The sequence below is a fragment of the Sminthopsis crassicaudata genome, chromosome 2 (genome assembly GCF_048593235.1).
Source record: "Sminthopsis crassicaudata isolate SCR6 chromosome 2, ASM4859323v1, whole genome shotgun sequence".
NCBI lineage: Eukaryota > Metazoa > Chordata > Mammalia > Dasyuromorphia > Dasyuridae > Sminthopsis > Sminthopsis crassicaudata.
In genome coordinates this window covers 20,552,992-20,579,785 of record NC_133618.1, presented here as the reverse complement: position 1 = coordinate 20,579,785, position 26,794 = coordinate 20,552,992, and the positions used below count along the sequence as shown (strand labels likewise).

General features: G+C 37.7%; 5 pseudogenes; all 5 read right to left on the bottom strand.

The window, feature by feature from the left end:
* Positions 1-7,852: 7,852 nt before the first annotated feature.
* On the bottom strand, positions 7,853-8,377 carry LOC141552600 (RNA polymerase II subunit A C-terminal domain phosphatase SSU72 pseudogene; annotated as a pseudogene).
* A 3,513-nt stretch (positions 8,378-11,890) lies between these two features.
* Positions 11,891-12,472, bottom strand: LOC141552599 (RNA polymerase II subunit A C-terminal domain phosphatase SSU72 pseudogene; annotated as a pseudogene).
* A 3,455-nt stretch (positions 12,473-15,927) lies between these two features.
* Positions 15,928-16,509, bottom strand: LOC141552598 (RNA polymerase II subunit A C-terminal domain phosphatase SSU72 pseudogene; annotated as a pseudogene).
* A 3,443-nt stretch (positions 16,510-19,952) lies between these two features.
* Positions 19,953-20,534, bottom strand: LOC141552596 (RNA polymerase II subunit A C-terminal domain phosphatase SSU72 pseudogene; annotated as a pseudogene).
* Positions 20,535-24,011: 3,477 nt separating this feature from the next.
* Positions 24,012-24,593, bottom strand: LOC141553139 (RNA polymerase II subunit A C-terminal domain phosphatase SSU72 pseudogene; annotated as a pseudogene).
* Between the last annotated feature and the right edge of the window lie 2,201 nt (positions 24,594-26,794).

The window sequence follows — 26,794 nt, the reverse complement described above, 5'->3', positions numbered from 1 at the left end:
TTGGAAGCTCTCGGGCCGGCGTTTGTTTTTCTTCTTTCTTTTCAACATGTTCAAAGCCCCATTCTTGGTATAGAGCTCTTGGTCCTTCTTAAAAAGATCATTGTACATCTGATGATAGGTCATTTTGTAATCATAAACAATAGGCTGGTGTGCTGTGGGTCCAGGTAGACTTACAGAATTTCCTTCTTCAAGAGATCTGACTTGGAATCCTCTTTTTTTGAGGATATGGTGAGCCTCCATGCTCCGGTTCTGGTTACTAGAGCACACCACAGCCACTTTCAGGGGAGAAGAGGGCATGATAGTGATGAGAGCACCTGGATCTAGAAGGTTGGGGAAAGCAGCAGGGAAAAAGGAGGCGGTGGTAACCAGTGGACAGCTAAAGCTACAACCTCAGCTGGGCAAGCAGAAGGGAGTTGCACCTACAGCCAAGAAAAATAAATATGTACCTTTTGTTGAGACCTTCCTGACTGGAGGGACAAGGCTGGGGAAAGCAGCAGCTTGAAGAGACTAGCTTGAGACTTTCCTGACTGGAGGGCCAAGGCTGGGGAAACCAACAGCTGAGGAGCCTAGGGGATCCTTTGGAGACCTAAAGCCACAGCTTTGGCTGTAAGCAGAATGAAGCTGCACTTGCAGCCAGGCTATATATATAGTGCTTTGAGTTGACACCTTCCTGATCTCATTCTGAAAGACTGAAAATCTTAGGCCCCACCCAAGTGAAGAGTTGCTGAGGTGTCAAGCTGAGGTGTGAACTCAGGCTTCTTGAGTCAGTTGTGTTTATTATGATGTTATCACTTGCTGAGTCAAAGGATAGATTGTTCCTTGAAGGTTAACACTTTGCAACTTAGGTCCTTGTAACCTGGAGGCCAACAGACTCTGGCACTGAAAGACTTCTAAAAGATGAATTTTGATGAATCAGTTTGGGGTAGAAAACTAGAGAATGCATGATTAAACTTGAAATGCTTCAAGATGGGCATGATGTACTTCTTAGATCAGGTATTTTTAACAGAGCCCAGAGGAATTAGAATGTAAAAATTATTATGTTTCAATTTAATTTCTTTTTTTTTTTATAATTTTATTGATTTAGATAATTGCTCTGAGATGATTTCCATAGACTTTAACAGACTGAAAAATGTGTCACAGAAAACCAAAAGGTTAAAAATTCTTGATTTAGATCTTTTGTGTACCCTAAATGATTTCCTTTCCATCAACAGATTTTCTAACAAGATTTCAACATCAAGTAGATGAGAGAAACAAGAGAAATTGCATTGACAGAACAATGTGCTCACATCAATAGGGATAAATGTTGTTGTTTGTATTTGGTTTTGGTTGTTTGTCCTTCATAATCAATGAATATCCTGGAAGTCATACAAGTGAGCTGCATTTAAGTGAGTTTTGAGGAGTGTCCAATCTCACTTTCTCTTCTAGAGCTGCATCTACCCAGTGGTATAGTATAGATCCATACAAAAGCAGATAACCCTGGAGGCTTGAAGTTATGTTGAGGTAATGACTTTGGCATCCAAGAAGTTTTCCAAGTCCAGCTCCCAAGGAAATTCAAGAAATGATGGTCTGGTCATTGTTTATTTGTTTTTCTTTTCAGAAATAAGTTGGATGAGATGACATGTGAGATCTTTCTCCTCCAGGAAAACAACTTGAAAGCCCTTGGAAATATTGGGTTTGCTACAAAAGAGCCCCCCCCACCAGCAGTTCTTCATTAAGGAGAAAGTGTGATAGAGTGGGTGAACATCCCAGAACAACCAGAACAAAGCCTTATTCCTTACCAATACTTGTGGCTGGAATTTTATTAGAAGCCATTAAGTAATCAGTGCAATTATCAGGGATAAGACCTGATAATATATACACCATTTATACCAATACGCAAATTAATGTATGCCGTGAAACCATCCCAGAGTGGCAAATTTTATTGGCCAGAACTTCAAATTTTACACTCAGGTCTCCAATAAAGATAAACCGACTATTACCTAATTGGTGTTGGATTTTTAAAGGCAAGATATATATCAGTACTTTAAGGAACTTCAAGAGCAAGTGAGAAAACATCCAAGTAAGATTTATATCTTGCATGTCCATTGTCACAGTGCACTTCCAGGTCCTATTTTTTTAATGGAATTTCAAAGGCAGATTGCCTTCTAAGCATATTAGCCAGTACTACTTTATTTCAGGCAGCCTAAGAATCTCATTTTAAACATCATCAGGCTGCTCAAGTTTTACATTTGCAATTTGGGATAACCAAAGGGGAAGCTAGGAGCATAGCAAAAAACTGTACAGTTTGTCTTCCTTTCCCTACTCCTACACTTTCTCTAGGGAAGAACCCTCGTTGTTTAAGACCCAATGAATTTGGCAAATGGATGTGACCCATTATAAATCTTTTGGTGCTCTGTCTTTTATCTACATTGTAATAGACACCTTTTCAGGATTTACTTTTGCAATACCAGCAGACAAAGAGACTGCCTGAGTGATCACGGAATTCATTATACAAGCTTTTGCAATTATGGGTGTGCCAGAAACAAGAAAAACAGATAATGGACCTGCATATACTTATAAACATTTTGATCATCTTTGTGCCCAGTATTTTAAATTTTCTGGCATACATTTTAAATTTTCAAGGACAGGCAATAGTAAAGAGGAGAAAGAGAGACAAACTACAAAAGAAAGGGGGAGCCACAGATAACCCTAGAGAACTTTTAAATTTAGCTGTATACATGATTAATTTTTTATTTATTTTTTTGTTTGTTTGTTTGTTTATTTATTTATTTATTTATTTATTTATTTATTTATTTTGTTAAATATGCAGTCTCTAGCAGACAGGTCATATAACCCACAGAATGGGTAGTGTCCAGTGGGAGCAGATCAACAATCTTTAGATAATTGGCAGGTGAACTGGAGAGATACATAAAGTGGTGAATAGAAGGGGCCAAATAGGTCAACTGCTTGGAGGAAAGGGTTTGCTTGTATCTGTACAGATGGAGAAGGAATCAGATGCGTGCCACTGAGCCTATTCAACTTGAGAGACAGAAGACCCTTGAAACAAAGGAAAAGACCCAAGAAACAACAGTTGGGTTCCATCACTAACAACATGTGCCTCAGGAAAAAAAAAAAAAAAAAAAGCCAGAATTGACCCAAATTTGCTGATGGCAGAGGGCAGCATGGTATGATAGTTTTGTTTTGTTTTGTTTCTTTTTTTTTTTTTTTCAGATTCCAAGTTTGCACCTAGTAATTATTTCTTATAAGACTTTCCTCACTCCAGGAAATTACTTTTTTTTTTTTTTTTTTTTTTTTTTTTTTAAGAAAAGACACAGCTAAAGAAACAAATAAGTTTGTAAAATAGAAAATAAATACTTATTAAAAGGAAAAAAAAAACATTACAATCAATACCAGAGAAAAGTGAGATGATAAAAACAAACAACATGAAGGGAATAAAAAGTACTAAGGAAAGGAATATTGGAAACTTTTTCTGGAAAAGGAGAGAATCATCAAAAAATTTGACACATGTGATTCTTTCAAGTAAGAAGGAAAGCAATTTGAGCTTCAGTAAAATCAGATTGTGTGGAGGACAATGTTCCTACTTTCCTCCTCCAATTCTGGTAACACTTCATGTGTCTTGGTTTTCACATCTTCTGTGTATACACTGACAGTATACACTGTCAGTGTATACACTGACAGGCTCCTACAATGGCTTTTAACTCTTTGTCCTGAATGTTCACATAAATCCCATGGAATGGCTGGTTTCTGGCTGGTATCCTGGTTTCTTGAGTAGACCTAGACTTTTTTCAAATCTGAAGAAAAAAGCGAGTTTGGGCATCAGTAAAAACAGAGTGTATGGAGCCAAGTCCTATCACTTGTGTCCTCTAATTTCAGTAACAGTTCATCTATCTCAGTTTCCAAGTCTTCCATCTGCTGTATACACTGATAGAGCTCACAGATGAGAAAGGCTCCTAGACTGGCTTCTTCATTGTCCTTAATTTCCACATTAATGACATGCACTGGCCTCAGACTCTCTTGATCTCTGGAAAATAAATGTTCTAGTACCTTGTCATAGACTCTCTCTTCACAGGTAAAGATGACATCAAACTCATCCCTGCAGTTTTGGAAGCTCTCGGGCCGGCGTTTGTTTTTCTTCTTTCTTTTCAACATGTTCAAAGCCCCATTCTTGGTATAGAGCTCTTGGTCCTTCTTAAAAAGATCATTGTACATCTGATGATAGGTCATTTTGTAATCATAAACAATAGGCTGGTGTGCTGTGGGTCCAGGTAGACTTACAGAATTTCCTTCTTCAATAGATCTGACTTGGAATCCTCTTTTTTTGAGGATATGGTGAGCCTCCATGCTCCGGTTCTGGTTACTAGAGCACACCACAGCCACTTTCAGGGGAGAAGAGGGCATGATAGTGATGAGAGCACCTGGATCTAGAAGGTTGGGGAAAGCAGCAGGGAAAAAGGAGGCGGTGGTAACCAGTGGACAGCTAAAGCTACAACCTCAGCTGGGCAAGCAGAATGGAGTTGCACCTGCAGCCAAGAAAAATAAATATGTACCTTTTGTTGAGACCTTCCTGACTGGAGGGACAAGGCTGGGGAAAGCAGCAGCTGAGGAGCCTAGGGGATCCTTTGGAGACCTAAAGCCACAGCTTTGGCTGTAAGCAGAATGAAGCTGCACTTGCAGCCAGGCTATATATATAGTGCTTTGAGTTGATACCTTCCTGATCTCATTCTGAAAGACTGAAAATCTTAGGCCCCACCCAAGTGAAGAGTTGCTGAGGTGTCAAGCTGAGGTGTGAACTCAGGCTTCTTGAGTCAGTTGTGTTTATTATGATGTTATCACTTGCTGAGTCAAAGGATAGATTGTTCCTTGAAGGTTAACACTTTGCAACTTAGGTCCTTGTAACCTGGAGGCCAACAGACTCTGGCACTGAAAGACTTCTAAAAGATGAATTTTGATGAATCAGTTTGGGGTAGAAAACTAGAGAATGCATGATTAAACTTGAAATGCTTCAAGATGGGCATGATGTACTTCTTAGATCAGGTATTTTTAACAGAGCCCAGAGGAATTAGAATGTAAAAATTATTATGTTTCAATTTAATTTCTTTTTTTTTTATAATTTTATTGATTTAGATAATTGCTCTGAGATGATTTCCATAGACTTTAACAGACTGAAAAATGTGTCACAGAAAACCAAAAGGTTAAAAATTCTTGATTTAGATCTTTTGTGTACCCTAAATGATTTCCTTTCTATCAACAGATTTTCTAACAAGATTTCAACATCAAGTAGATGAGAGAAACAAGAGAAATTGCATTGACAGAACAATGTGCTCACATCAATAGGGATAAATGTTGTTGTTTGTATTTGGTTTTGGTTGTTTGTCCTTCATAATCAATGAATATCCTGGAAGTCATACAAGTGAGCTGCATTTAAGTGAGTTTTGAGGAGTGTCCAATCTCACTTTCTCTTCTAGAGCTGCATCTACCCAGTGGTATAGTATAGATCCATACAAAAGCAGATAACCCTGGAGGCTTGAAGTTATGTTGAGGTAATGACTTTGGCATCCAAGAAGTTTTCCAAGTCCAGCTCCCAAGGAAATTCAAGAAATGATGGTCTGGTCATTGTTTATTTGTTTTTCTTTTCAGAAATAAGTTGGATGAGATGACATGTGAGATCTTTCTCCTCCAGGAAAACAACTTGAAAGCCCTTGGAAATATTGGGTTTGCTACAAAAGAGCCCCCCCCACCAGCAGTTCTTCATTAAGGAGAAAGTGTGATAGAGTGGGTGAACATCCCAGAACAACCAGAACAAAGCCTTATTCCTTACCAATACTTGTGGCTGGAATTTTATTAGAAGCCATTAAGTAATCAGTGCAATTATCAGGGATAAGACCTGATAATATATACACCATTTATACCAATACGCAAATTAATGTATGCCGTGAAACCATCCCAGAGTGGCAAATTTTATTGGCCAGAACTTCAAATTTTACACTCAGGTCTCCAATAAAGATAAACCGACTATTACCTAATTGGTGTTGGATTTTTAAAGGCAAGATATATATCAGTACTTTAAGGAACTTCAAGAGCAAGTGAGAAAACATCCAAGTAAGATTTATATCTTGCATGTCCATTGTCACAGTGCACTTCCAGGTCCTATTTTTTTAATGGAATTTCAAAGGCAGATTGTCTTCTAAGCATATTAGCCAGTACTACTTTATTTCAGGCAGCCTAAGAATCTCATTTTAAACATCATCAGGCTGCTCAAGTTTTACATTTGCAATTTGGGATAACCAAAGGGGAAGCTAGGAGCATAGCAAAAAACTGTACAGTTTGTCTTCCTTTCCCTACTCCTACACTTTCTCTAGGGAAGAACCCTCGTTGTTTAAGACCCAATGAATTTGGCAAATGGATGTGACCCATTATAAATCTTTTGGTGCTCTGTCTTTTATCTACATTGTAATAGACACCTTTTCAGGATTTACTTTTGCAATACCAGCAGACAAAGAGACTGCCTGAGTGATCACGGAATTCATTATACAAGCTTTTGCAATTATGGGTGTGCCAGAAACAAGAAAAACAGATAATGGACCTGCATATACTTATAAACATTTTGATCATCTTTGTGCCCAGTATTTTAAATTTTCTGGCATACATTTTAAATTTTCAAGGACAGGCAATAGTAAAGAGGAGAAAGAGAGACAAACTACAAAAGAAAGGGGGAGCCACAGATAACCCTAGAGAACTTTTAAATTTAGCTGTATACATGATTAATTTTTTTAATTTATTTTTTTGTTTGTTTGTTTATTTATTTATTTATTTATTTGTTTGTTTGTTTGTTTGTTTGTTTATTTATTTATTTATTTATTTTTTTTGTTAAATATTCAGTCTCTAGCAGACAGGTCATATAACCCACAGAATGGGTAGTGTCCAGTGGGAGCAGCTCAACAATCTTTAGATAATTGGCAGGTGAACTGGAGAGATACATAAAGTGGTGAATAGAAGGGGCCAAATAGGTCAACTGCTTGGAGGAAAGGGTTTGCTTGTATCTGTACAGATGGAGAAGGAATCAGATGCGTGCCACTGAGCCTATTCAACTTGAGAGACAGAAGACCCTTGAAACAAAGGAAAAGACCCAAGAAACAACAGTTGGGTTCCATCACTAACAATATGTGCCTCAGGAAAAAAAAAAAAAAAAAAAAGCCAGAATTGACCCAAATGTGCTGATGGCAGAGGGCAGCATGGTATGATAGTTTTGTTTTGTTTTGTTTCTTTTTTTTTTTTCAGATTCCAAGTTTGCACCTAGTAATTATTTCTTATAAGACTTTCCTCACTCCAGGAAATTACTTTTTTTTTTTTTTTTTTTTTTTTTTAAGAAAAGACACAGCTAAGGAAACAAATAAGTTTGTAAAATAGAAAATAAATACTTATTAAAAGGAAAAAAAACACATTACAATCAATAGCAGAGAAAAGTGAGATGATAAAAACAAACAACATGAAGGGAATAAAAAGTACTAAGGAAAGGAATATTGGAAACTTTTTCTGGAAAAGGAGAGAATCATCAAAAAATTTGACACATGTGATTCTTTCAAGTAAGAAGGAAAGCAATTTGAGCTTCAGTAAAATCAGATTGTGTGGAGGACAATGTTCCTACTTTCCTCCTCCAATTCTGGTAACACTTCATGTGTCTTGGTTTTCACATCTTCTGTGTATACACTGACAGGCTCCTACAATGGCTTTTAACTCTTTGTCCTGAATGTTCACATAAATCCCATGGAATGGCTGGTTTCTGGCTGGTATCCTGGTTTCTTGAGTAGACCTAGACTTTTTTCAAATCTGAAGAAAAAAGCGAGTTTGGGCATCAGTAAAAACAGAGTGTATGGAGCCAAGTCCTATCACTTGTGTCCTCTAATTTCAGTAACAGTTCATCTATCTCAGTTTCCAAGTCTTCCATCTGCTGTATACACTGATAGAGCTCACAGATGAGAAAGGCTCCTAGACTGGCTTCTTCATTGTCCTTAATTTCCACATTAATGACATGCACTGGCCTCAGACTCTCTTGATCTCTGGAAAATAAATGTTCTAGGACCTTGTCATAGACTCTCTCTTCACAGGTAAAGATGACATCAAACTCATCCCTGCAGTTTTGGAAGCTCTCGGGCCGGCGTTTGTTTTTCTTCTTTCTTTTCAACATGTTCAAAGCCCCATTCTTGGTATAGAGCTCTTGGTCCTTCTTAAAAAGATCATTGTACATCTGATGATAGGTCATTTTGTAATCATAAACAATAGGCTGGTGTGCTGTGGGTCCAGGTAGACTTACAGAATTTCCTTCTTCAATAGATCTGACTTGGAATCCTCTTTTTTTGAGGATATGGTGAGCCTCCATGCTCCGGTTGTGGTTACTAGAGCACACCACAGCCACTTTCAGGGGAGAAGAGGGCATGATAGTGATGAGAGCACCTGGATCTAGAAGGTTGGGGAAAGCAGCAGGGAAAAAGGAGGCGGTGGTAACCAGTGGACAGCTAAAGCTACAACCTCAGCTGGGCAAGCAGAATGGAGTTGCACCTGCAGCCAAGAAAAATAAATATGTACCTTTTGTTGAGACCTTCCTGACTGGAGGGACAAGGCTGGGGAAAGCAGCAGCTGAGGAGCCTAGGGGATCCTTTGGAGACCTAAAGCCACAGCTTTGGCTGTAAGCAGAATGAAGCTGCACTTGCAGCCAGGCTATATATATAGTGCTTTGAGTTGACACCTTCCTGATCTCATTCTGAAAGACTGAAAATCTTAGGCCCCACCCAAGTGAAGAGTTGCTGAGGTGTCAAGCTGAGGTGTGAACTCAGGCTTCTTGAGTCAGTTGTGTTTATTATGATGTTATCACTTGCTGAGTCAAAGGATAGATTGTTCCTTGAAGGTTAACACTTTGCAACTTAGGTCCTTGTAACCTGGAGGCCAACAGACTCTGGCACTGAAAGACTTCTAAAAGATGAATTTTGATGAATCAGTTTGGGGTAGAAAACTAGAGAATGCATGATTAAACTTGAAATGCTTCAAGATGGGCATGATGTACTTCTTAGATCAGGTATTTTTAACAGAGCCCAGAGGAATTAGAATGTAAAAATTATTATGTTTCAATTTAATTTCTTTTTTTTTTTATAATTTTATTGATTTAGATAATTGCTCTGAGATGATTTCCATAGACTTTAACAGACTGAAAAATGTGTCACAGAAAACCAAAAGGTTAAAAATTCTTGATTTAGATCTTTTGTGTACCCTAAATGATTTCCTTTCTATCAACAGATTTTCTAACAAGATTTCAACATCAAGTAGATGAGAGAAACAAGAGAAATTGCATTGACAGAACAATGTGCTCACATCAATAGGGATAAATGTTGTTGTTTGTATTTGGTTTTGGTTGTTTGTCCTTCATAATCAATGAATATCCTGGAAGTCATACAAGTGAGCTGCATTTAAGTGAGTTTTGAGGAGTGTCCAATCTCACTTTCTCTTCTAGAGCTGCATCTACCCAGTGGTATAGTATAGATCCATACAAAAGCAGATAACCCTGGAGGCTTGAAGTTATGTTGAGGTAATGACTTTGGCATCCAAGAAGTTTTCCAAGTCCAGCTCCCAAGGAAATTCAAGAAATGATGGTCTGGTCATTGTTTATTTGTTTTTCTTTTCAGAAATAAGTTGGATGAGATGACATGTGAGATCTTTCTCCTCCAGGAAAACAACTTGAAAGCCCTTGGAAATATTGGGTTTGCTACAAAAGAGCCCCCCCCACCAGCAGTTCTTCATTAAGGAGAAAGTGTGATAGAGTGGGTGAACATCCCAGAACAACCAGAACAAAGCCTTATTCCTTACCAATACTTGTGGCTAGAATTTTATTAGAAGCCATTAAGTAATCAGTGCAATTATCAGGGATAAGACCTGATAATATATACACCATTTATACCAATACGCAAATTAATGTATGCCGTGAAACCATCCCAGAGTGGCAAATTTTATTGGCCAGAACTTCAAATTTTACACTCAGGTCTCCAATAAAGATAAACCGACTATTACCTAATTGGTGTTGGATTTTTAAAGGCAAGATATATATCAGTACTTTAAGGAACTTCAAGAGCAAGTGAGAAAACATCCAAGTAAGATTTATATCTTGCATGTCCATTGTCACAGTGCACTTCCAGGTCCTATTTTTTTAATGGAATTTCAAAGGCAGATTGCCTTCTAAGCATATTAGCCAGTACTACTTTATTTCAGGCAGCCTAAGAATCTCATTTTAAACATCATCAGGCTGCTCAAGTTTTACATTTGCAATTTGGGATAACCAAAGGGGAAGCTAGGAGCATAGCAAAAAACTGTACAGTTTGTCTTCCTTTCCCTACTCCTACACTTTCTCTAGGGAAGAACCCTCGTTGTTTAAGACCCAATGAATTTGGCAAATGGATGTGACCCATTATAAATCTTTTGGTGCTCTGTCTTTTATCTACATTGTAATAGACACCTTTTCAGGATTTACTTTTGCAATACCAGCAGACAAAGAGACTGCCTGAGTGATCACGGAATTCATTATACAAGCTTTTGCAATTATGGGTGTGCCAGAAACAAGAAAAACAGATAATGGACCTGCATATACTTATAAACATTTTGATCATCTTTGTGCCCAGTATTTTAAATTTTCTGGCATGCATTTTAAATTTTCAAGGACAGGCAATAGTAAAGAGGAGAAAGAGAGACAAACTACAAAAGAAAGGGGGAGCCACAGATAACCCTAGAGAACTTTTAAATTTAGCTGTATACATGATTAATTTTTTTAATTTATTTTTTTGTTTGTTTGTTTATTTATTTATTTATTTATTTATTTGTTTGTTTGTTTGTTTGTTTATTTATTTATTTATTTATTTTTTTTGTTAAATATGCAGTCTCTAGCAGACAGGTCATATAACCCACAGAATGGGTAGTGTCCAGTGGGAGCAGCTCAACAATCTTTAGATAATTGGCAGGTAAACTGGAGAGATACATAAAGTGGTGAATAGAAGGGGCCAAATAGGTCAACTGCTTGGAGGAAAGGGTTTGCTTGTATCTGTACAGATGGAGAAGGAATCAGATGCGTGCCACTGAGCCTATTCAACTTGAGAGACAGAAGACCCTTGAAACAAAGGAAAAGACCCAAGAAACAACAGTTGGGTTCCATCACTAACAACATGTGCCTCAGGAAAAAAAAAAAAAAAAAAAGCCAGAATTGACCCAAATGTGCTGATGGCAGAGGGCAGCATGGTATGATAGTTTTGTTTTGTTTTGTTTCTTTTTTTTTTTTCAGATTCCAAGTTTGCACCTAGTAATTATTTCTTATAAGACTTTCCTCACTCCAGGAAATTACTTTTTTTTTTTTTTTTTTTTTTTTTTTTAAGAAAAGACACAGCTAAGGAAACAAATAAGTTTGTAAAATAGAAAATAAATACTTATTAAAAGGAAAAAAAACACATTACAATCAATAGCAGAGAAAAGTGAGATGATAAAAACAAACAACATGAAGGGAATAAAAAGTACTAAGGAAAGGAATATTGGAAACTTTTTCTGGAAAAGGAGAGAATCATCAAAAAATTTGACACATGTGATTCTTTCAAGTAAGAAGGAAAGCAATTTGAGCTTCAGTAAAATCAGATTGTGTGGAGGACAATGTTCCTACTTTCCTCCTCCAATTCTGGTAACACTTCATGTGTCTTGGTTTTCACATCTTCTGTGTATACACTGACAGGCTCCTACAATGGCTTTTAACTCTTTGTCCTGAATGTTCACATAAATCCCATGGAATGGCTGGTTTCTGGCTGGTATCCTGGTTTCTTGAGTAGACCTAGACTTTTTTCAAATCTGAAGAAAAAAGCGAGTTTGGGCATCAGTAAAAACAGAGTGTATGGAGCCAAGTCCTATCACTTGTGTCCTCTAATTTCAGTAACAGTTCATCTATCTCAGTTTCCAAGTCTTCCATCTGCTGTATACACTGATAGAGCTCACAGATGAGAAAGGCTCCTAGACTGGCTTCTTCATTGTCCTTAATTTCCACATTAATGACATGCACTGGCCTCAGACTCTCTTGATCTCTGGAAAATAAATGTTCTAGGACCTTGTCATAGACTCTCTCTTCACAGGTAAAGATGACATCAAACTCATCCCTGCAGTTTTGGAAGCTCTCGGGCCGGCGTTTGTTTTTCTTCTTTCTTTTCAACATGTTCAAAGCCCCATTCTTGGTATAGAGCTCTTGGTCCTTCTTAAAAAGATCATTGTACATCTGATGATAGGTCATTTTGTAATCATAAACAATAGGCTGGTGTGCTGTGGGTCCAGGTAGACTTACAGAATTTCCTTCTTCAATAGATCTGACTTGGAATCCTCTTTTTTTGAGGATATGGTGAGCCTCCATGCTCCGGTTCTGGTTACTAGAGCACACCACAGCCACTTTCAGGGGAGAAGAGGGCATGATAGTGATGAGAGCACCTGGATCTAGAAGGTTGGGGAAAGCAGCAGGGAAAAAGGAGGCGGTGGTAACCAGTGGACAGCTAAAGCTACAACCTCAGCTGGGCAAGCAGAATGGAGTTGCACCTGCAGCCAAGAAAAATAAATATGTACCTTTTGTTGAGACCTTCCTGACTGGAGGGACAAGGCTGGGGAAAGCAGCAGCTGAGGAGCCTAGGGGATCCTTTGGAGACCTAAAGCCACAGCTTTGGCTGTAAGCAGAATGAAGCTGCACTTGCAGCCAGGCTATATATATAGTGCTTTGAGTTGACACCTTCCTGATCTCATTCTGAAAGACTGAAAATCTTAGGCCCCACCCAAGTGAAGAGTTGCTGAGGTGTCAAGCTGAGGTGTGAACTCAGGCTTCTTGAGTCAGTTGTGTTTATTATGATGTTATCACTTGCTGAGTCAAAGGATAGATTGTTCCTTGAAGGTTAACACTTTGCAACTTAGGTCCTTGTAACCTGGAGGCCAACAGACTCTGGCACTGAAAGACTTCTAAAAGATGAATTTTGATGAATCAGTTTGGGGTAGAAAACTAGAGAATGCATGATTAAACTTGAAATGCTTCAAGATGGGCATGATGTACTTCTTAGATCAGGTATTTTTAACAGAGCCCAGAGGAATTAGAATGTAAAAATTATTATGTTTCAATTTAATTTCTTTTTTTTTTATAATTTTATTGATTTAGATAATTGCTCTGAGATGATTTCCATAGACTTTAACAGACTGAAAAATGTGTCACAGAAAACCAAAAGGTTAAAAATTCTTGATTTAGATCTTTTGTGTACCCTAAATGATTTCCTTTCTATCAACAGATTTTCTAACAAGATTTCAACATCAAGTAGATGAGAGAAACAAGAGAAATTGCATTGACAGAACAATGTGCTCACATCAATAGGGATAAATGTTGTTGTTTGTATTTGGTTTTGGTTGTTTGTCCTTCATAATCAATGAATATCCTGGAAGTCATACAAGTGAGCTGCATTTAAGTGAGTTTTGAGGAGTGTCCGATCTCACTTTCTCTTCTAGAGCTGCATCTACCCAGTGGTATAGTATAGATCCATACAAAAGCAGATAACCCTGGAGGCTTGAAGTTATGTTGAGGTAATGACTTTGGCATCCAAGAAGTTTTCCAAGTCCAGCTCCCAAGGAAATTCAAGAAATGATGGTCTGGTCATTGTTTATTTGTTTTTCTTTTCAGAAATAAGTTGGATGAGATGACATGTGAGATCTTTCTCCTCCAGGAAAACAACTTGAAAGCCCTTGGAAATATTGGGTTTGCTACAAAAGAGCCCCCCCCACCAGCAGTTCTTCATTAAGGAGAAAGTGTGATAGAGTGGGTGAACATCCCAGAACAACCAGAACAAAGCCTTATTCCTTACCAATACTTGTGGCTGGAATTTTATTAGAAGCCATTAAGTAATCAGTGCAATTATCAGGGATAAGACCTGATAATATATACACCATTTATACCAATACGCAAATTAATGTATGCCGTGAAACCATCCCAGAGTGGCAAATTTTATTGGCCAGAACTTCAAATTTTACACTCAGGTCTCCAATAAAGATAAACCGACTATTACCTAATTGGTGTTGGATTTTTAAAGGCAAGATATATATCAGTACTTTAAGGAACTTCAAGAGCAAGTGAGAAAACATCCAAGTAAGATTTATATCTTGCATGTCCATTGTCACAGTGCACTTCCAGGTCCTATTTTTTTAATGGAATTTCAAAGGCAGATTGCCTTCTAAGCATATTAGCCAGTACTACTTTATTTCAGGCAGCCTAAGAATCTCATTTTAAACATCATCAGGCTGCTCAAGTTTTACATTTGCAATTTGGGATAACCAAAGGGGAAGCTAGGAGCATAGCAAAAAACTGTACAGTTTGTCTTCCTTTCCCTACTCCTACACTTTCTCTAGGGAAGAACCCTCGTTGTTTAAGACCCAATGAATTTGGCAAATGGATGTGACCCATTATAAATCTTTTGGTGCTCTGTCTTTTATCTACATTGTAATAGACACCTTTTCAGGATTTACTTTTGCAATACCAGCAGACAAAGAGACTGCCTGAGTGATCACGGAATTCATTATACAAGCTTTTGCAATTATGGGTGTGCCAGAAACAAGAAAAACAGATAATGGACCTGCATATACTTATAAACATTTTGATCATCTTTGTGCCCAGTATTTTAAATTTTCTGGCATGCATTTTAAATTTTCAAGGACAGGCAATAGTAAAGAGGAGAAAGAGAGACAAACTACAAAAGAAAGGGGGAGCCACAGATAACCCTAGAGAACTTTTAAATTTAGCTGTATACATGATTAATTTTTTTAATTTATTTTTTTGTTTGTTTGTTTATTTATTTATTTATTTATTTATTTGTTTGTTTGTTTGTTTGTTTATTTATTTATTTATTTATTTTTTTTGTTAAATATGCAGTCTCTAGCAGACAGGTCATATAACCCACAGAATGGGTAGTGTCCAGTGGGAGCAGCTCAACAATCTTTAGATAATTGGCAGGTAAACTGGAGAGATACATAAAGTGGTGAATAGAAGGGGCCAAATAGGTCAACTGCTTGGAGGAAAGGGTTTGCTTGTATCTGTACAGATGGAGAAGGAATCAGATGCGTGCCACTGAGCCTATTCAACTTGAGAGACAGAAGACCCTTGAAACAAAGGAAAAGACCCAAGAAACAACAGTTGGGTTCCATCACTAACAACATGTGCCTCAGGAAAAAAAAAAAAAAAAAAAAAGCCAGAATTGACCCAAATGTGCTGATGGCAGAGGGCAGCATGGTACGATAGTTTTGTTTTGTTTTGTTTCTTTTTTTTTTTTCAGATTCCAAGTTTGCACCTAGTAATTATTTCTTATAAGACTTTCCTCACTCCAGGAAATTACTTTTTTTTTTTTTTTTTTTTTTTTAAGAAAAGACACAGCTAAGGAAACAAATAAGTTTGTAAAATAGAAAATAAATACTTATTAAAAGGAAAAAAAAAACACATTACAATCAATAGCAGAGAAAAGTGAGATGATAAAAACAAACAACATGAAGGGAATAAAAAGTACTAAGGAAAGGAATATTGGAAACTTTTTCTGGAAAAGGAGAGAATCATCAAAAAATTTGACACATGTGATTCTTTCAAGTAAGAAGGAAAGCAATTTGAGCTTCAGTAAAATCAGATTGTGTGGAGGACAATGTTCCTACTTTCCTCCTCCAATTCTGGTAACACTTCATGTGTCTTGGTTTTCACATCTTCTGTGTATACACTGACAGGCTCCTACAATGGCTTTTAACTCTTTGTCCTGAATGTTCACATAAATCCCATGGAATGGCTGGTTTCTGGCTGGTATCCTGGTTTCTTGAGTAGACCTAGACTTTTTTCAAATCTGAAGAAAAAAGCGAGTTTGGGCATCAGTAAAAACAGAGTGTATGGAGCCAAGTCCTATCACTTGTGTCCTCTAATTTCAGTAACAGTTCATCTATCTCAGTTTCCAAGTCTTCCATCTGCTGTATACACTGATAGAGCTCACAGATGAGAAAGGCTCCTAGACTGGCTACTTCATTGTCCTTAATTTCCACATTAATGACATGCACTGGCCTCAGACTCTCTTGATCTCTGAAAAATAAATGTTCTAGGACCTTGTCATAGACTCTCTCTTCACAGGTAAAGATGACATCAAACTCATCCCTGCAGTTTTGGAAGCTCTCGGGCCGGCGTTTGTTTTTCTTCTTTCTTTTCAACATGTTCAAAGCCCCATTCTTGGTATAGAGCTCTTGGTCCTTCTTAAAAAGATCATTGTACATCTGATGATAGGTCATTTTGTAATCATAAACAATAGGCTGGTGTGCTGTGGGTCCAGGTAGACTTACAGAATTTCCTTCTTCAATAGATCTGACTTGGAATCCTCTTTTTTTGAGGATATGGTGAGCCTCCATGCTCCGGTTCTGGTTACTAGAGCACACCACAGCCACTTTCAGGGGAGAAGAGGGCATGATAGTGATGAGAGCACCTGGATCTAGAAGGTTGGGGAAAGCAGCAGGGAAAAAGGAGGCGGTGGTAACCAGTGGACAGCTAAAGCTACAACCTCAGCTGGGCAAGCAGAATGGAGTTGCACCTGCAGCCAAGAAAAATAAATATGTACCTTTTGTTGAGACCTTCCTGACTGGAGGGACAAGGCTGGGGAAAGCAGCAGCTGAGGAGCCTAGGGGATCCTTTGGAGACCTAAAGCCACAGCTTTGGCTGTAAGCAGAATGAAGCTGCACTTGCAGCCAGGCTATATATATAGTGCTTTGAGTTGATACCTTCCTGATCTCATTCTGAAAGACTGAAAATCTTAGGCCCCACCCAAGTGAAGAGTTGCTGAGGTGTCAAGCTGAGGTGTGAACTCAGGCTTCTTGAGTCAGTTGTGTTTATTATGATGTTATCACTTGCTGAGTCAAAGGATAGATTGTTCCTTGAAGGTTAACACTTTGCAACTTAGGTCCTTGTAACCTGGAGGCCAACAGACTCTGGCACTGAAAGACTTCTAAAAGATGAATTTTGATGAATCAGTTTGGGGTAGAAAACTAGAGAATGCATGATTAAACTTGAAATGCTTCAAGATGGGCATGATGTACTTCTTAGATCAGGTATTTTTAACAGAGCCCAGAGGAATTAGAATGTAAAAATTATTATGTTTCAATTTAATTTCTTTTTTTTTTATAATTTTATTGATTTAGATAATTGCTCTGAGATGATTTCCATAGACTTTAACAGACTGAAAAATGTGTCACAGAAAACCAAAAGGTTAAAAATTCTTGATTTAGATCTTTTGTGTACCCTAAATGATTTCCTTTCTATCAACAGATTTTCTAACAAGATTTCAACATCAAGTAGATGAGAGAAACAAGAGAAATTGCATTGACAGAACAATGTGCTCACATCAATAGGGATAAATGTTGTTGTTTGTATTTGGTTTTGGTTGTTTGTCCTTCATAATCAATGAATATCCTGGAAGTCATACAAGTGAGCTGCATTTAAGTGAGTTTTGAGGAGTGTCCAATCTCACTTTCTCTTCTAGAGCTGCATCTACCCAGTGGTATAGTATAGATCCATACAAAAGCAGATAACCCTGGAGGCTTGAAGTTATGTTGAGGTAATGACTTTGGCATCCAAGAAGTTTTCCAAGTCCAGCTCCCAAGGAAATTCAAGAAATGATGGTCTGGTCATTGTTTATTTGTTTTTCTTTTCAGAAATAAGTTGGATGAGATGACATGTGAGATCTTTCTCCTCCAGGAAAACAACTTGAAAGCCCTTGGAAATATTGGGTTTGCTACAAAAGAGCCCCCCCCACCAGCAGTTCTTCATTAAGGAGAAAGTGTGATAGAGTGGGTGAACATCCCAGAACAACCAGAACAAAGCCTTATTCCTTACCAATACTTGTGGCTAGAATTTTATTAGAAGCCATTAAGTAATCAGTGCAATTATCAGGGATAAGACCTGATAATATATACACCATTTATACCAATACGCAAATTAATGTATGCCGTGAAACCATCCCAGAGTGGCAAATTTTATTGGCCAGAACTTCAAATTTTACACTCAGGTCTCCAATAAAGATAAACCGACTATTACCTAATTGGTGTTGGATTTTTAAAGGCAAGATATATATCAGTACTTTAAGGAACTTCAAGAGCAAGTGAGAAAACATCCAAGTAAGATTTATATCTTGCATGTCCATTGTCACAGTGCACTTCCAGGTCCTATTTTTTTAATGGAATTTCAAAGGCAGATTGCCTTCTAAGCATATTAGCCAGTACTACTTTATTTCAGGCAGCCTAAGAATCTCATTTTAAACATCATCAGGCTGCTCAAGTTTTACATTTGCAATTTGGGATAACCAAAGGGGAAGCTAGGAGCATAGCAAAAAACTGTACAGTTTGTCTTCCTTTCCCTACTCCTACACTTTCTCTAGGGAAGAACCCTCGTTGTTTAAGACCCAATGAATTTGGAAAATGGATGTGACCCATTATAAATCTTTTGGTGCTCTGTCTTTTATCTACATTGTAATAGACACCTTTTCAGGATTTACTTTTGCAATACCAGCAGACAAAGAGACTGCCTGAGTGATCACGGAATTCATTATACAAGCTTTTGCAATTATGGGTGTGCCAGAAACAAGAAAAACAGATAATGGACCTGCATATACTTATAAACATTTTGATCATCTTTGTGCCCAGTATTTTAAATTTTCTGGCATACATTTTAAATTTTCAAGGACAGGCAATAGTAAAGAGGAGAAAGAGAGACAAACTACAAAAGAAAGGGGGAGCCACAGATAACCCTAGAGAACTTTTAAATTTAGCTGTATACATGATTAATTTTTTATTTATTTTTTTGTTTGTTTATTTATTTATTTATTTATTTGTTTGTTTGTTTGTTTATTTATTTGTTTATTTATTTATTTTTGTTAGATATGCAGTCTCTAGCAGACAGGTCATATAACCCACAGAATGGGTAGTGTCCAGTGGGAGCAGCTCAACAATCTTTAGATAATTGGCAGGTGAACTGGAGAGATACATAAAGTGGTGAATAGAAGGGGCCAAATAGGTCAACTGCTTGGAGGAAAGGGTTTGCTTGTATCTGTACAGATGGAGAAGGAATCAGATGCGTGCCACTGAGCCTATTCAAATTGAGAGACAGAAGACCCTTGAAACAAAGGAAAAGACCCAAGAAACAACAGTTGGGTTCCATCACTAACAACATGTGCCTCAGGAAAAAAAAAAAAAAAAAAAGCCAGAATTGACCCAAATGTGCTGATGGCAGAGGGCAGCATGGTACGATAGTTTTGTTTTGTTTTGTTTCTTTTTTTTTTTTTTCAGATTCCAAGTTTGCACCTAGTAATTATTTCTTATAAGGCTTTCCTCACTCCAGGAAATTACTTTTTTTTTTTTTTTTTTTTTTTTTTAAGAAAAGACACAGCTAAGGAAACAAATAAGTTTGTAAAATAGAAAATAAATACTTATTAAAAGGAAAAAAAAAAACATTACAATCAATAGCAGAGAAAAGTGAGATGATAAAAACAAACAACATGAAGGGAATAAAAAGTACTAAGGAAAGGAATATTGGAAACTTTTTCTGGAAAAGGAGAGAATCATCAAAAAATTTGACACATGTGATTCTTTCAAGTAAGAAGGAAAGCAATTTGAGCTTCAGTAAAATCAGATTGTGTGGAGGACAATGTTCCTACTTTCCTCCTCCAATTCTGGTAACACTTCATGTGTCTTGGTTTTCACATCTTCTGTGTATACACTGACAGGCTCCTACAATGGCTTTTAACTCTTTGTCCTGAATGTTCACATAAATCCCATGGAATGGCTGGTTTCTGGCTGGTATCCTGGTTTCTTGAGTAGACCTAGACTTTTTTCAAATCTGCAGAAAAAAGCGAGTTTGGGCATCAGTAAAAACAGAGTGTATGGAGCCAAGTCCTATCACTTGTGTCCTCTAATTTCAGTAACAGTTCATCTATCTCAGTTTCCAAGTCTTCCATCTGCTGTATACACTGATAGAGCTCACAGATGAGAAAGGCTCCTAGACTGGCTTCTTCATTGTCCTTAATTTCCACATTAATGACATGCACTGGCCTCAGACTCTCTTGATCTCTGGAAAATAAATGTTCTAGTACCTTGTCATAGACTCCCTCTTCACAGGTAAAGATGACATCAAACTCATCCCTGCAGTTTTGGAAGCTCTCGGGCCGGCGTTTGTTTTTCTTCTTTCTTTTCAACATGTTCAAAGCCCCATTCTTGGTATAGAGCTCTTGGTCCTTCTTAAAAAGATCATTGTACATCTGATGATAGGTCATTTTGTAATCATAAACAATAGGCTGGTGTGCTGTGGGTCCAGGTAGACTTACAGAATTTCCTTCTTCAATAGATCTGACTTGGAATCCTCTTTTTTTGAGGATATGGTGAGCCTCCATGCTCCGGTTCTGGTTACTAGAGCACACCACAGCCACTTTCAGGGGAGAAGAGGGCATGATAGTGATGAGAGCACCTGGATCTAGAAGGTTGGGGAAAGCAGCAGGGAAAAAGGAGGCGGTGGTAACCAGTGGACAGCTAAAGCTACAACCTCAGCTGGGCAAGCAGAATGGAGTTGCACCTGCAGCCAAGAAAAATAAATATGTACCTTTTGTTGAGACCTTCCTGACTGGAGGGACAAGGCTGGGGAAAGCAGCAGCTGAGGAGCCTAGGGGATCCTTTGGAGACCTAAAGCCACAGCTTTGGCTGTAAGCAGAATGAAGCTGCACTTGCAGCCAGGCTATATATATAGTGCTTTGAGTTGACACCTTCCTGATCTCATTCTGAAAGACTGAAAATCTTAGGCCCCACCCAAGTGAAGAGTTGCTGAGGTGTCAAGCTGAGGTGTGAACTCAGGCTTCTTGAGTCAGTTGTGTTTATTATGATGTTATCACTTGCTGAGTCAAAGGATAGATTGTTCCTTGAAGGTTAACACTTTGCAACTTAGGTCCTTGTAACCTGGAGGCCAACAGACTCTGGCACTGAAAGACTTCTAAAAGATGAATTTTGATGAATCAGTTTGGGGTAGAAAACTAGAGAATGCATGATTAAACTTGAAATGCTTCAAGATGGGCATGATGTACTTCTTAGATCAGGTATTTTTAACAGAGCCCAGAGGAATTAGAATGTAAAAATTATTATGTTTCAATTTAATTTCTTTTTTTTTTTTATAATTTTATTGATTTAGATAATTGCTCTGAGATGATTTCCATAGACTTTAACAGACTGAAAAATGTGTCACAGAAAACCAAAAGGTTAAAAATTCTTGATTTAGATCTTTTGTGTACCCTAAATGATTTCCTTTCTATCAACAGATTTTCTAACAAGATTTCAACATCAAGTAGATGAGAGAAACAAGAGAAATTGCATTGACAGAACAATGTGCTCACATCAATAGGGATAAATGTTGTTGTTTGTATTTGGTTTTGGTTGTTTGTCCTTCATAATCAATGAATATCCTGGAAGTCATACAAGTGAGCTGCATTTAAGTGAGTTTTGAGGAGTGTCCAATCTCACTTTCTCTTCTAGAGCTGCATCTACCCAGTGGTATAGTATAGATCCATACAAAAGCAGATAACCCTGGAGGCTTGAAGTTATGTTGAGGTAATGACTTTGGCATCCAAGAAGTTTTCCAAGTCCAGCTCCCAAGGAAATTCAAGAAATGATGGTCTGGTCATTGTTTATTTGTTTTTCTTTTCAGAAATAAGTTGGATGAGATGACATGTGAGATCTTTCTCCTCCAGGAAAACAACTTGAAAGCCCTTGGAAATATTGGGTTTGCTACAAAAGAGCCCCCCCCACCAGCAGTTCTTCATTAAGGAGAAAGTGTGATAGAGTGGGTGAACATCCCAGAACAACCAGAACAAAGCCTTATTCCTTACCAATACTTGTGGCTGGAATTTTATTAGAAGCCATTAAGTAATCAGTGCAATTATCAGGGATAAGACCTGATAATATATACACCATTTATACCAATACGCAAATTAATGTATGCCGTGAAACCATCCCAGAGTGGCAAATTTTATTGGCCAGAACTTCAAATTTTACACTCAGGTCTCCAATAAAGATAAACCGACTATTACCTAATTGGTGTTGGATTTTTAAAGGCAAGATATATATCAGTACTTTAAGGAACTTCAAGAGCAAGTGAGAAAACATCCAAGTAAGATTTATATCTTGCATGTCCATTGTCACAGTGCACTTCCAGGTCCTATTTTTTTAATGGAATTTCAAAGGCAGATTGCCTTCTAAGCATATTAGCCAGTACTACTTTATTTCAGGCAGCCTAAGAATCTCATTTTAAACATCATCAGGCTGCTCAAGTTTTACATTTGCAATTTGGGATAACCAAAGGGGAAGCTAGGAGCATAGCAAAAAACTGTACAGTTTGTCTTCCTTTCCCTACTCCTACACTTTCTCTAGGGAAGAACCCTCGTTGTTTAAGACCCAATGAATTTGGAAAATGGATGTGACCCATTATAAATCTTTTGGTGCTCTGTCTTTTATCTACATTGTAATAGACACCTTTTCAGGATTTACTTTTGCAATACCAGCAGACAAAGAGACTGCCTGAGTGATCACGGAATTCATTATACAAGCTTTTGCAATTATGGGTGTGCCAGAAACAAGAAAAACAGATAATGGACCTGCATATACTTATAAACATTTTGATCATCTTTGTGCCCAGTATTTTAAATTTTCTGGCATACATTTTAAATTTTCAAGGACAGGCAATAGTAAAGAGGAGAAAGAGAGACAAACTACAAAAGAAAGGGGGAGCCACAGATAACCCTAGAGAACTTTTAAATTTAGCTGTATACATGATTAATTTTTTATTTATTTTTTTGTTTGTTTATTTATTTATTTATTTATTTGTTTGTTTGTTTGTTTATTTATTTGTTTATTTATTTATTTTTGTTAGATATGCAGTCTCTAGCAGACAGGTCATATAACCCACAGAATGGGTAGTGTCCAGTGGGAGCAGCTCAACAATCTTTAGATAATTGGCAGGTGAACTGGAGAGATACATAAAGTGGTGAATAGAAGGGGCCAAATAGGTCAACTGCTTGGAGGAAAGGGTTTGCTTGTATCTGTACAGATGGAGAAGGAATCAGATGCGTGCCACTGAGCCTATTCAAATTGAGAGACAGAAGACCCTTGAAACAAAGGAAAAGACCCAAGAAACAACAGTTGGGTTCCATCACTAACAACATGTGCCTCAGGAAAAAAAAAAAAAAAAAAAAGCCAGAATTGACCCAAATGTGCTGATGGCAGAGGGCAGCATGGTACGATAGTTTTGTTTTGTTTTGTTTCTTTTTTTTTTTTTTTCAGACTCCAAGTTTGCACCTAGTAATTATTTCTTATAAGGCTTTCCTCACTCCAGGAAATTACTTTTTTTTTTTTTTTTTTTTTTTTTTTTAAGAAAAGACACAGCTAAGGAAACAAATAAGTTTGTAAAATAGAAAATAAATACTTATTAAAAGGAAAAAAAAAAACATTACAATCAATAGCAGAGAAAAGTGAGATGATAAAAACAAACAACATGAAGGGAATAAAAAGTACTAAGGAAAGGAATATTGGAAACTTTTTCTGGAAAAGGAGAGAATCATCAAAAAATTTGACACATGTGATTCTTTCAAGTAAGAAGGAAAGCAATTTGAGCTTCAGTAAAATCAGATTGTGTGGAGGACAATGTTCCTACTTTCCTCCTCCAATTCTGGTAACACTTCATGTGTCTTGGTTTTCACATCTTCTGTGTATACACTGACAGTATACACTGTCAGTGTATACACTGACAGGCTCCTACAATGGCTTTTAACTCTTTGTCCTGAATGTTCACATAAATCCCATGGAATGGCTGGTTTCTGGCTGGTATCCTGGTTTCTTGAGTAGACCTAGACTTTTTTCAAATCTGAAGAAAAAAGCGAGTTTGGGCATCAGTAAAAACAGAGTGTATGGAGCCAAGTCCTATCACTTGTGTCCTCTAATTTCAGTAACAGTTCATCTATCTCAGTTTCCAAGTCTTCCATCTGCTGTATACACTGATAGAGCTCACAGATGAGAAAGGCTCCTAGACTGGCTTCTTCATTGTCCTTAATTTCCACATTAATGACATGCACTGGCCTCAGACTCTCTTGATCTCTGGAAAATAAATGTTCTAGTACCTTGTCATAGACTCTCTCTTCACAGGTAAAGATGACATCAAATTCATCCCTGCAGTTTTGGAAGCTCTCGGGCCGGCGTTTGTTTTTCTTCTTTCTTTTCAACATGTTCAAAGCCCCATTCTTGGTATAGAGCTCTTGGTCCTTCTTAAAAAGATCATTGTACATCTGATGATAGGTCATTTTGTAATCATAAACAATAGGCTGGTGTGCTGTGGGTCCAGGTAGACTTACAGAATTTCCTTCTTCAATAGATCTGACTTGGAATCCTCTTTTTTTGAGGATATGGTGAGCCTCCATGCTCCGGTTCTGGTTACTAGAGCACACCACAGCCACTTTCAGGGGAGAAGAGGGCATGATAGTGATGAGAGCACCTGGATCTAGAAGGTTGGGGAAAGCAGCAGGGAAAAAGGAGGCGGTGGTAACCAGTGGACAGCTAAAGCTACAACCTCAGCTGGGCAAGCAGAATGGAGTTGCACCTGCAGCCAAGAAAAATAAATATGTACCTTTTGTTGAGACCTTCCTGACTGGAGGGACAAGGCTGGGGAAAGCAGCAGCTGAGGAGCCTAGGGGATCCTTTGGAGACCTAAAGCCACAGCTTTGGCTGTAAGCAGAATGAAGCTGCACTTGCAGCCAGGCTATATATATAGTGCTTTGAGTTGACACCTTCCTGATCTCATTCTGAAAGACTGAAAATCTTAGGCCCCACCCAAGTGAAGAGTTGCTGAGGTGTCAAGCTGAGGTGTGAACTCAGGCTTCTTGAGTCAGTTGTGTTTATTATGATGTTATCACTTGCTGAGTCAAAGGATAGATTGTTCCTTGAAGGTTAACACTTTGCAACTTAGGTCCTTGTAACCTGGAGGCCAACAGACTCTGGCACTGAAAGACTTCTAAAAGATGAATTTTGATGAATCAGTTTGGGGTAGAAAACTAGAGAATGCATGATTAAACTTGAAATGCTTCAAGATGGGCATGATGTACTTCTTAGATCAGGTATTTTTAACAGAGCCCAGAGGAATTAGAATGTAAAAATTATTATGTTTCAATTTAATTTCTTTTTTTTTTTATAATTTTATTGATTTAGATAATTGCTCTGAGATGATTTCCATAGACTTTAACAGACTGAAAAATGTGTCACAGAAAACCAAAAGGTTAAAAATTCTTGATTTAGATCTTTTGTGTACCCTAAATGATTTCCTTTCTATCAACAGATTTTCTAACAAGATTTCAACATCAAGTAGATGAGAGAAACAAGAGAAATTGCATTGACAGAACAATGTGCTCACATCAATAGGGATAAATGTTGTTGTTTGTATTTGGTTTTGGTTGTTTGTCCTTCATAATCAATGAATATCCTGGAAGTCATACAAGTGAGCTGCATTTAAGTGAGTTTTGAGGAGTGTCCAATCTCACTTTCTCTTCTAGAGCTGCATCTACCCAGTGGTATAGTATAGATCCATACAAAAGCAGATAACCCTGGAGGCTTGAAGTTATGTTGAGGTAATGACTTTGGCATCCAAGAAGTTTTCCAAGTCCAGCTCCCAAGGAAATTCAAGAAATGATGGTCTGGTCATTGTTTATTTGTTTTTCTTTTCAGAAATAAGTTGGATGAGATGACATGTGAGATCTTTCTCCTCCAGGAAAACAACTTGAAAGCCCTTGGAAATATTGGGTTTGCTACAAAAGAGCCCCCCCCACCAGCAGTTCTTCATTAAGGAGAAAGTGTGATAGAGTGGGTGAACATCCCAGAACAACCAGAACAAAGCCTTATTCCTTACCAATACTTGTGGCTAGAATTTTATTAGAAGCCATTAAGTAATCAGTGCAATTATCAGGGATAAGACCTGATAATATATACACCATTTATACCAATACGCAAATTAATGTATGCCGTGAAACCATCCCAGAGTGGCAAATTTTATTGGCCAGAACTTCAAATTTTACACTCAGGTCTCCAATAAAGATAAACCGACTATTACCTAATTGGTGTTGGATTTTTAAAGGCAAGATATATATCAGTACTTTAAGGAACTTCAAGAGCAAGTGAGAAAACATCCAAGTAAGATTTATATCTTGCATGTCCATTGTCACAGTGCACTTCCAGGTCCTATTTTTTTAATGGAATTTCAAAGGCAGATTGCCTTCTAAGCATATTAGCCAGTACTACTTTATTTCAGGCAGCCTAAGAATCTCATTTTAAACATCATCAGGCTGCTCAAGTTTTACATTTGCAATTTGGGATAACCAAAGGGGAAGCTAGGAGCATAGCAAAAAACTGTACAGTTTGTCTTCCTTTCCCTACTCCTACACTTTCTCTAGGGAAGAACCCTCGTTGTTTAAGACCCAATGAATTTGGCAAATGGATGTGACCCATTATAAATCTTTTGGTGCTCTGTCTTTTATCTACATTGTAATAGACACCTTTTCAGGATTTACTTTTGCAATACCAGCAGACAAAGAGACTGCCTGAGTGATCACGGAATTCATTATACAAGCTTTTGCAATTATGGGTGTGCCAGAAACAAGAAAAACAGATAATGGACCTGCATATACTTATA